Source organism: Peromyscus eremicus, chromosome X (assembly GCF_949786415.1).
Source record: "Peromyscus eremicus chromosome X, PerEre_H2_v1, whole genome shotgun sequence".
In the NCBI taxonomy this organism is placed as follows: domain Eukaryota; kingdom Metazoa; phylum Chordata; class Mammalia; order Rodentia; family Cricetidae; genus Peromyscus; species Peromyscus eremicus.
The window spans coordinates 132,025,634-132,036,684 of record NC_081439.1 but is presented as its reverse complement, the minus strand read 5'-3'; positions in this window follow the sequence as shown (position 1 = coordinate 132,036,684).

Genomic DNA, 11,051 nt, shown 5'->3' with positions numbered 1-11,051 from the left:
TCTCAAAAATTTGGCAACAGTAAAAAGTTTCTCAATATTCAGTGACCAAGCACAGTGGCATACATCCATAATCCCAGTACTTGGAAGGTAGAAGAAGATCAGAAGTTTAATGTCATCCTCAGCTACGTTGTACATTTGAGACCAGCGTGGGATACATGAGGCCCTGTCTCAAAAAATCAAAAGAAAAAGAAGGGAGGCTAGGGAGATAGCTCAGTCAGTAAAGTACTTATTGTGAGAGCATGGAGGACCCGAGTAAAAGGCCAGGTGTGGTGCTGTGCACTTGTAATCCCAGGGCTCGGGGGGGGGGGGGGGGCAGAGACAGGAGGATTCCTCAAGTTTGCTGGACAGCCAGCCTAGCCCAATCAGCATGACCCAGGCCAGTTTGAGACTCTGTCTCAAAAAACAAGGTAAGGGCTTGTGGGCAAATGAAATGAGAACATGACTGCTCCAAGATATGGTTGAGGAGTTTTGGGGGTTGGGGGGGTTGTTTGTTTGTTTTTGTTTTTTAGATATGAGGGAAAAGTACAGCCAAAGACATCTGGAAGAGTCCAGAGCCAGGAGAGAGGAGAGTAGTAGACTAAACATGATGAGTAGACTATAACATGAATCTTAATTGGTCTTAATAGTAAAAACCTGGAGCCAGATATCAGAGTAAATGCTCAAAGATCAGAGAAGCAGAGCAGCCAGCCACTAGAAAGATTTCTTCCTGCCAGGCGTTGGTGGCACACACCTTTAATCCCAGCACTCGGGAGGCAGAGCCAGGCGAATCTCTGTGAGTTCAAGGCCAGCCTGGGCTACCAAGTGAGCTCCAGGAAAGGCGCAAAAGAAAGACTTCTTCCCTCTAGGAATCCTCAGACTGAAAGGGGGCTGAGCTCCAGTCTCTGCCCGCCTTATCACTTCCTGTTTCCTCCTCCCAAGTGCTGGGATTAAAGATGTGTGCCACCACTGCCTGACCTCTATGGCTAACTAGTGGCTTGCGCCATACTCTGATCTCCAGGCAAGCTTTATTTGTTAGAGCACAAACAAAATATCACCACAAATAATCATCTATGTGATTGGTTATACATAATCTCTAACAACAAAGAGAATCACAACTGATGACACTTCCACTTTAACCAAGAGAAACAATTGGAGGAAGAGGAGTCAAACTCTCATCAATCTGGAATATTCTCTATGAATTCATGAATAAAACTTAGAAATAAACAGTAGCGATAAAAATCCTGATACTTGCATACTCTAGGTCTCTCCAATGGTGACAGACTCATGACCCTTAGGTGGCCTAAGCCTCTAAGGACATTAAACCACACCTGATGGTAGACCCACATGCAACTTTCCATTAAGAATATAACTTTTGAGCCCGGTGGTAGTAATGCCTTTAATCCCAGCATCCCGAGTGCTGGGATTAAAGGCGTTGTGCCACTGCTGCCCTGCATGTTGCATTTTTGTTGTTGTTGTTGTTGTTGTTTCAAGACAGGGTTTCTCTGTGTAGCTTTGCGCCTTTCCTGGATCTCGCTCTGTAGACCAGGCTAGCCTCGAACTCACAGAGATCCACCTGCCTCTGCCTCCCGAATGCTGGGATTAAAGGCGTGCGCCACCACCGCCCGGCTGCGTGTTGCATTCTTTTATGCTGCATTTGTTTAACTCTGAAGCTGTGTTACTTTGCCTATCTAAAACACCTGATAGTCTAATAAAGAACTGAATGGCTGATAGCTGAGCACAGAAAGGATAGACGGGGCTGGCAGGCAGAGAGAATAATAGGAGAAAAAGAGGAGTCAGGAAGCAAGAGAGATCAAGGAACAAGAAAAGGAGAAGAGGATGTTAGGGGCCAACCACCCAGCCACACAGCCAGACATGGAATAAAAAGGAAAGCAAATATATACAGAAATAGAGAAAGGTAAAAACCCAGAGGCATAATAAAGGTAATAACTCAGATGGAATAGTTTGTGAAAAGCTGGCTAGAAACAAGACAAGCTGTAGCATGAATCTTAAAAGGTCTTATTAATAAAAACAAACCTGGAGCCAGGTATTGGAGTGAATGCTGGAAGATCAGAGAAGCAGAACAAGCCAAAGCTACCGCACCTTGCCAATTCCTCAGCTGATCCTGTTTCCTCAGACTGGAAGCCTCTGAGTCCTCATCCAAATGGATCTCAGCTGAACTGCTGCTAAAAGCCTAAAAGCTTAACCAGGCCTAGTTCCTGGTTTTCACACCTTATATACCTTTCTGCTTTTTGCCATCACTTCCTGGGATTAAAGGCATGAGTCACCATGGCTGGCTGTTTCCAGTGTGGCTTTAAACTCACAGAGATCTGGATGGATCTCTGCCTCCCAAGTGATAGGATTAAAGGTGTGAGTGCCACCATTTTCTGGCCTCTATGTCTATCTAGTGGCTGTTCTGTCCTTTGACCCCAGATAAGTTTATTAGGATGCACAACATATTGGGGGACACAATATATCACCACACCAAGCTAAGATCAGGCATTCATAAGAAAGAATAAGTTTCCATGTGTGTGATTTATTTAGGAGCTGGGTGGCAGGCCCCCAAAGAACCAAAAGAGTAAGATAAAAAACCAACAACAATGGGGCCTTTTAAAAGACCCCAGAACAGAGAACCCTCAGACTGTCAATGTATCTCCCCTGAGAAAGTACAGCAGGTAAACTGGAGCAGAGCAGGGGGAACTGGTGGTATTTGGAACCTCTAGTTTATAGACAAGCAAAGAGGTTAAGAGCAATTGAATGTCACAGATTCTAAGCCAGCACCCTTTCCAGATGATAGACTCCAAACCAGGCAGAGCACTGACAAAGGTGGGTAAGGACTAGCCAGGCCCAGGCAGCAGTCAAGGAGGGGGACCAGAGCCTCTAGCAATGACACCAGAGCAGCCTGTCCCTCCTGCCTGAAAGTAGTAGAACAGGATTCATAAAGAGATTAGCAAGAGAAAGGTAGCAAAAGTGAACTCCCAGGCCAAAAGTTTGTAAGGAAAACAGGGAAGGAAACAATTGAGTTGGATGGGGTCAGGAAAGCTGGACTTCTTCAAATCTATCTTGTATTCTAGATTTTCCTTTGGAACATTATTATTTTGGTTTTTTGAGACAGGATCTATAGAGCCCTGGATGGTGATGGAACTTGCTACATAGACCAGGCTGGCCTCACACTCACAGAGATCCACTGTTGCATGAATCCTAAATGGTCTTATAATGAAAACCTGGAGCCAGATATCAGGGTGAAAGCTGAAATATCAGAGAAGCAGAGCAAGCCACAGCCACCACCTCTTACCTCACCAACTCCTCAGCCTGAAAGAGACTGAGTTCCTGTCTCCTCCCACCTTATATTCCTTTCTCTGCCCAGCCATATCACTTCCTGTCTCAACTTTCCTAGTGCTGGGATTAAAGCGGTGTGTGCCACCACTGCCTGGCTCTGTTTCTCTTTTAGACTGGATTAATCTCGTGTAGCCCAATGGGGCCTTGAACTCACAGAATTACAGACGGATCTCTGCCTCTGCCTCCTGAATACTAGGATTAAAGGTGTGTGCCAGCACTGCCTGACCTCTATGGCTAACTCTGTGTCGAGCTCTGCCCTCTGATCTTCAGGTAAGTTTTATTACAAGCAATATGTCACCACAATCCTCCTGCCTCTGACTTCTGAGAACTGGGATCAAAGGCATGCACCACCACACTCAGCAAAGGCATACTTTTTTAATTTAAAAAAATATTAAATTTACATGTGTGTTTATATTATCATGTATACACACACATTTAGAGCCAGAGAATCAACATGCAAAAGTCAGTTCTCTCCTTCCATTGAGTGGGTCTCATAGAGCTATTTAATTCAGGTCATCAGGCTTGGTGGCAAGCGCTTGTTGTTAGTTTTTTTTGGGGGGAGGGGGTGTTGTTTACTTTTTATACTTACTGTTTTGGCTCTTTGCTCTTTGATGGGGGGGGGCTGCCTCCCAGCTCCCAAATAAACACATGGAGGCTTATTCTTTCTTATGAATGCCCCGCCTTGGCTTAGCTTATTTCTAGCCAGCTTTTCTTAAATTAAATTATCCCATCTATCTTTTGCCTTTGGGCTTTTATCTTTCTCTGTTCTATATACCTTTCTTTCTTTCTTACTTTGTTGCTGGTTGTGTAGCTGGGTGACTGGCCCCTGAGGTCCTCCTCTCCTCCTTTTCTTGCTCCTCAATCTTTTTTCCCTGATTCTCCAACTATTTATTTTCTCTGCCTTCCAGCCCTACCTATCTTTTCTCCTGCCTAGCTATTGGCTGTTCAGCTCTTTATTAGACCATCAGGTGTTCTAGGCAGGCAAAGTAACACAGCTTCACAGAGTTAAACAAAAGCAACATAAAGGAATGCAACATATCTTTGCATCATTAAAAAATGTTCCACAGCATAAACAAAAATAACACATCTCAAAATAATATTCCACAACAAGCACTTTTACTTCCTAGTCATAAATTATCTCATGAGTCTTTTTTTTTTTTTTGCGACAAGATTTCACTGTGTATCCTTGATTGTCCTGAAACTAGCTATGTAGACCAGACTGGCCTCAAAGTCACAGAAGTCCACCTGCCTTTCCTTCAGAGAGCCGAGATTAAAGAGGTATACCATCACACCCTGTTAGATCCTTGTTTGTAAACAGACATTTCCTGTCCTGATTGTCTGGTCCCAAATTACCACACAGAGGCTTAATATTACTTATAAATGCTTGGTCAATAGCTCAGGCTCGTTACTAGCTAACTCTTACACTTAAATTATCCCATATTTCTATTTATGCTTGCCACGTGGCTCATGGCTTGTTACTTCATTTTTATTTATTTTTTTTACACATCCTGCTTGCTCAGCACCTGACTGGCTGGCATCTCTCCTAACTCTGCCCTCCTTCCTCCCATCATTCTTAGTTTGGCTTTCCCACCTAACTTCCTGCCCAGCTACCTACCTGTCAGCTTTTTATTAACCAATAAGAGTAATATATATTCATAGAAAAGGATTGTTCCACAGCACTTGGGTTTTTTTAATCTTTTATTATTCTTTGATACTTTCAATATATGTATACAGTTACAGTATATCTCAATCAAATCCACAGGTCCTTGCTTTCTTTGGGGGGGACAGGAGGGGACAGTCTCACATTATAGCCCAGGCTGACTTAATAAACTTACTCCTGCCTCTACCTGTCAAGTGTTGGGATTAGAGGCATGTCCCACCACTCCTAGTGAGAAATGTATTAGTTATCATTGAAGGGAGAATAGGCTCAGCTCAATGCTCTGAAAATGACACACAGCCAATCACAGCTAAGAGGTGGTAGAGATGAGGGAGAGAACACAAGGAGAGGCCTCAAGCTCTCTGTACTCTAATGCCAAGCTATGTGCCTCCCAGCCCTGGCTTTTCCTCAGCAATATGACCTTGTATCAGAACCAGTTTGCTTACCCATAAAATGTGGAAATTGGCAGCTCTTTCTTGAAGCCTGCACCCATGTCTTCGGTGCATAGTATTCTCTTTTTCTCTTGAAATAGGGTTTCTTTCTATAGTTCAGGCTGTTCTAGAACTCAATTTATAATCCAGGCTGGCCTCAAACAGGTGATAATCTGCCTGCTTCATCCTCTGGCCTCCTGCAATTACAGGCATAAGCCACCACACCCAGGTTTTTGAATTTTTAAAAAATATATGGGCCGGGCGGTAGTGGCGCACGCCTTTAATCCCAGCACTCGGGAGGCAGAGCCAGGCGGATCTCTGTGAGTTCAAGGCCAGCCTGGGCTACCAAGTGAGTCCCAGGAAAGGCGCAAAGCTACACAGAGAAATCCTGTCTCGAAAAACCAATATATATATATGTTTATCTGGGTGGCAGTAACACACTCCTTTAATCCCAGTGCTCGGGAGGCAGAGGCAGGTGGATCTCTCTGAGTTTGAGACCAGCCTGCTCTACAGAGTGAGTTCCAGGACAGGCACCAAAACTACACCTTTATACTTATTTTCTTTGAGACAGAATCTCACTACATAGCCCAGGCTGCTGGCTTCAAACTCGCAGCAGTCCTCCTCCTCTCTCAGCTTCCTGAGTGCTGGAATTCACTTATGCTATACTCAGTTTATTACTGTCCTTTTCCTAACAGTTACAAGTGTAACCTCCTCTACCCTGGCCCTCAACTCTGCAATTCAGGGCTATCTCTTATCTATTTAACAAACTCTCAACTTAGGCTGGAGAGATGCTTCAGCAGTTAAGAGCACTGACTGCTCTTCCAGAGGATCGGAGTTTGAGTCTCAGCATCCACAAGGCAGCTCACAACCAGCTATAACCACAATTCCAGGGGATCCGATGCCCTCTTCTGGCCTGACACTCCATGTGTGCCATGCACAGGCATACATGCAGGTTAAACAGCCATACATATAAATTAAAAATAAATGTTTTAAAACAAACAAAAACTCTCAACTTGAAGAAAAAATGTTGTGGAATATTACTTTAACTATATAAAGATGTGTTCCATTTGTTAATGTTGTGGGATATTACTTTAACTGTGTAAAGGTATGTTGCACTTGTTTAACTATGTAGAGATGTGTTACATTTGTTTATGGTGTGGAATATTACTTTAACTATGTAAAGATGTGTTGCATTTGTTCAATTATGTAAAGATGTGTTGCTGTTTTACCTTGCCTGCCTAAAGCACGTTATTGGTCTAATAAAAAGCAGAATTGCCAATAGCTAGGCAGATGAGAGGATGGGCAGGGCTGGTGGGCAGAGAAAATAAGTAAGAGGAGGAATATGGGGAAAGGGGGAGATGCCAGGGGCCAGCCATCCAGGCAGCCGCCAGCCAGCCAGACACAGAGGAAATAGGAAAGTAGAACACACAGAATGAAAGAAAGGTAAAAGGCCCCAAGGCAAAACATAGATGAAGAGAAATGGGATAATTTAAAAAGCTAGCTAGAAACAAGCTAAGCTAAGGCTGAGCATTCATAACTAATAATAAGTCTCCATGTCATGATTTGGGGGCTGGCAGTCTGAAAAAGCCTGCTACCAAAAAAAAAAAAAGGTGGCTTCATAGCTCATATCTGTAATCCTAGCTGATAGGGAGGCTGAGGCAGGAGGATTAAAAGTTTAAGGGAAACCTGCTTGAATAAAATCCTGACTCAAAAAGTTAAAAATTGCGGAGGATATAGCTCACTGATAGGATACTTGCCTAGAATATATGAGGCCCTGGATAATATCCCCAGTGGTATAAAAATAAAACTAAACAATAAAACGTGGAAGCCACAGAATTATTTATATAGAACTGGTTCTGTTTCTGCTTCTCCTGCTGTTTTGGGGTGTGGTTTTTTTTGGGTTTTTTGTTTGTTTGTTTGTTTTTTGTTTTTTTGTTTTTGTTTTGTACTACTGAGGATGGAACCCAGGGCCTTATGCATGACTGCTAGGTAAGCAAGGGCTCTACAACAGAGCTTCACTTTCAGCCCAAGAATGGGCTATTGTACATCAGACTACTTACCAACATTATATATTTGTTGTTTGTTTCTAAGACAGACTCTCCTACTGTAGTTCAGCCTGTCTTGCTTACCATTCCCATCCTCTTGCCTCAACCGCCCAAGTCCTGGAATTACAGGCACGAGAAAGTGTTTAGTTTCAAGGCCAAATATCCAACTCCCTTCCTGAAGTTTAATGTAGGACACAGTTGGCTTCTACTCTCTTCCCTTACCCTCTCACCAGACCCATTTCCTCTTTGTCTTCTCAGATATGCCCTGGAGTCACCTGGATTCTGGGCTGCTGGGCTTAATTATGAGGCTTGCTTGCCTTCAGTATCTGTTGCTAAGAAGGACCACCAGGTCTAGTATGTGGGTCCCACTGTTCTCCCAAACTCATTACCACCACCAGGGAACTGAAGCTTTCATCTTGAATTTGTCTCCATGTCTGGGGGCCACCTCTGCTCTGGGATTCTTACCTCCAAGCCAGGGTTAACATGGTCTGTATTCTAAGGCCCTGAATCTTCCTTAAGTACACTTGGATCTCATCGTATTCCTTCTAGCCAACCTTTTGGCTGGACTCAAAGTGCCGTCCACATGTATCCCTGAAAAGGCTTCAGCTGGGACACAAGCTGAAGCCCTACCTGGTGTCTCTACATCCTTCCCTGTACTCATATGGAGCTCAATGACACCCATATTAGACTGGCTCTTTTTTTTTTTTTTTTTGGTTTTTTAAGACGGGTTTCTCTGTGTAGTTTTGGAGCCTGTCCTGGATCTCTCTCTGTAGCCCAGGCTGGCCTCGAACTCACAGAGATCCACCTGCCTCTGCCTCATGAGTGCTGGGATTACAGGCGTGGGCCACAACTGCCCGGCTTAGACTGACTCTTCTATATTCCAGTAAGCATAATGGTGAACTAAGGACATGAGTCAGATACTATCAATGGAATAAAGGTCGACTGTTGTTTGGATCTTAAACAGTCTTATAATATAAAACCCAGAGCCAGATACAGGGTGAAAGCTGAAAGATCAGAGAAGCAGAACAGCCAGCCACTAGTTCTTACCTCTACAAAATCCTCAGCCTAAAGAGAGTGAGTTTCTGTTTCTTCACACCATATAAACCTTTATTTGCCCTATCATATTACTTCCTGGGATTAAAGGTGTGTGCCAACACTGCCTGACCTCTATGTCTAATCTAGTGGCTGGCTCTGTCCTCTGATCCTCAGGCAAGTTTATTAGGTTACACAATATATCACCACAGTCGACATCCAGGAAGGGTATAGATAAAGCAACTCTTCCTGCAATGGGATCAAAGTCTACCTGGGTCCAATATGAAAGTCACATACAATGAAACCAATTGCCCAAGTTTGTCAGGAAACCAGGCTGGTTACATTGTAGCTTAACTCCCCTCTACTCTTGAACTGCTATGACCCTTGTTCCAGGTCGAATAGATCTTCAGAGCTTGCCCCTAGCAACTGACAGGGAAGGCTCACAGCATTGGCTCTTAGGTCTTGGGTCTTTTGGGGACATCCTGCAAAGCATGACAATGTATTTTGCCTCTCCTTCCCTCTACTTTTCTACAGAACTATCTATGTAGCAGGCATTAGCTTCATATTTCCACCACTATGTCCATATAAGTGTAACAATTTCCAAGCTAAGGAGCTTCCTTCAAAAATTCATGTTCCTACCATTAAGGAGGAGGGGATGGGGAGTGAGTGGGTATGGTGATATATTGTGTACCCTAATAAAATTTGCCTGAAGATCAACGAAGCAGAGCCAGCCACAGCCACCACCTCTTACCTCACCAACTCCTCAGCCTGAAAAAAGCCTCAGCCAATAGGCCTCTAGCCGAATGAGCTTCCTAAGCCAAAAATCCTTAGTTCCTGTCTCCTCATGCCTTATATACCTTTCTCTACCCAGACATCACTTCCTTCCTAGTGCTGGGATTAATTGCATGTGTGCCTCCCAAATACTAGGATTAAAGGTATGAATCTCAAGTGATGGGATTAAAGGTGTGTGCCACCACTGCCTGGCTCTGTTTCTCTCCTAGACTGAGTCAATCTCATGTAGTTCAGGGTGGCTTTGAGCTCACAGAGATCCAGATGGATCTCTGCTTCCTGAGTGCTAGGATTAAAGGTGTGTGCCACCACTGCCTGGCTTCTATGTTTAATCTAGTGGCTTGTTCTGTTCTCTGATCTTCAGTCAAATTTTATTAGGGTATCCAATATATCACCACAGGTTGGGGGCATGGGGAAGCAGGAGGAGGGATGAGAGGGGGATCTGTGGTTGGTATGTAAAATGAATTTAAAATTTTTTTAAATAAAAAAAAAGAAAGAAAAAAAACTTGTGTTCCTTACACTTGCTTTTTTCCTGTGGCTATATGGATTTAAGCAGCAGCCACTGTCACCTCCAGACAGTGGAACAGAGGTGGTATTTTGGCCTGCAGCATTAATGAGAACATTCTGTTGGGCCCCAGGACTGTCATCTGTGATCTTTCTGCAGATATGAAGGCATAGCATGAGACACTTACCAAATATTTGAATGACCTTAGCCACTCATAAGCCCACAAACCCCAGAGGAACCAAATAGTTTCTGAATTTGAGAGCAAAACATGCTAAATTCAGTCAAACCTCTGGGAGACCAGCGGGTCAGCTCCCTTATTTTACAGGGAGGACCTGGGGCTATAAAAGAGATTGGTCAAGGTCACATAGCTATCGGTGGTACAGCCATATAAGCAGGGGCTCATCTCTGGCCTTTGCCAAATGAGTACTTGCAACGGGATAACTTAAAACCAAGAATTAATAAATACATTTAATACATGAAAACAGGATTATTACACACATTGTTTATAAAGTGACAAGGTAATTTGCATGCTTTATTGCTAACAAATTACAAGATCTACTGGCAGGCTCAATACAGTAACATCAAAGTTAAAATTATTCAGTGGGGTGATATATGTCCCCCAATATATTTTGCATACTAATAAACTTATCTGGGGTCAGAGGACAGAACAGCCACTAGATAGACATAGAGGCCACGCCTTTAATCCTATCACTTGGGAGGCAGAGATCCATTCGGATCTCTGTGAGTTCAAAGCCACACTGGAAACAGCCAGCCATGGTGACTCATGCCTTTAACCTCAGGAAGTGAGCCTTTAACCCCAGGAAGTGATGGCAAAAAGCAGAAAGGTATATAAGGCGTGAAAACCAGGAACTAGGCCTGGTTAAGCTTTTAGGCTTTTAGCAGCAGTTCAGCTGAGATCCATTTGGATGAGGACTCAGAGCCTTCCAGTCTGAGGAAACAGATCACCTGAGGAATTGGCAAGGTGAGGTGGCTCTGGCTTGTTCTGCTTCTCTGATCTTCCAGCGTTGACCCCAGTACCTGGCTCCAGGTTTGTTTTTATTAATAAGACCCTTTAGAGATTCGTGCTACAATTCAGACTGCCGGTAGAGCTTGTAATTTAATTTTTAGATCTGTACAAAGCAGCTACAGGACCTGTAATGATCTGTACATGTCCTTTGATGACAAAGTCACAGGTGTGTGATACTCTATGTTCTGCTTTCTATATTTGTAATTACTGGAAATGCCAAATTTCCACCAGAAGTTAGTTAAAATAAGGA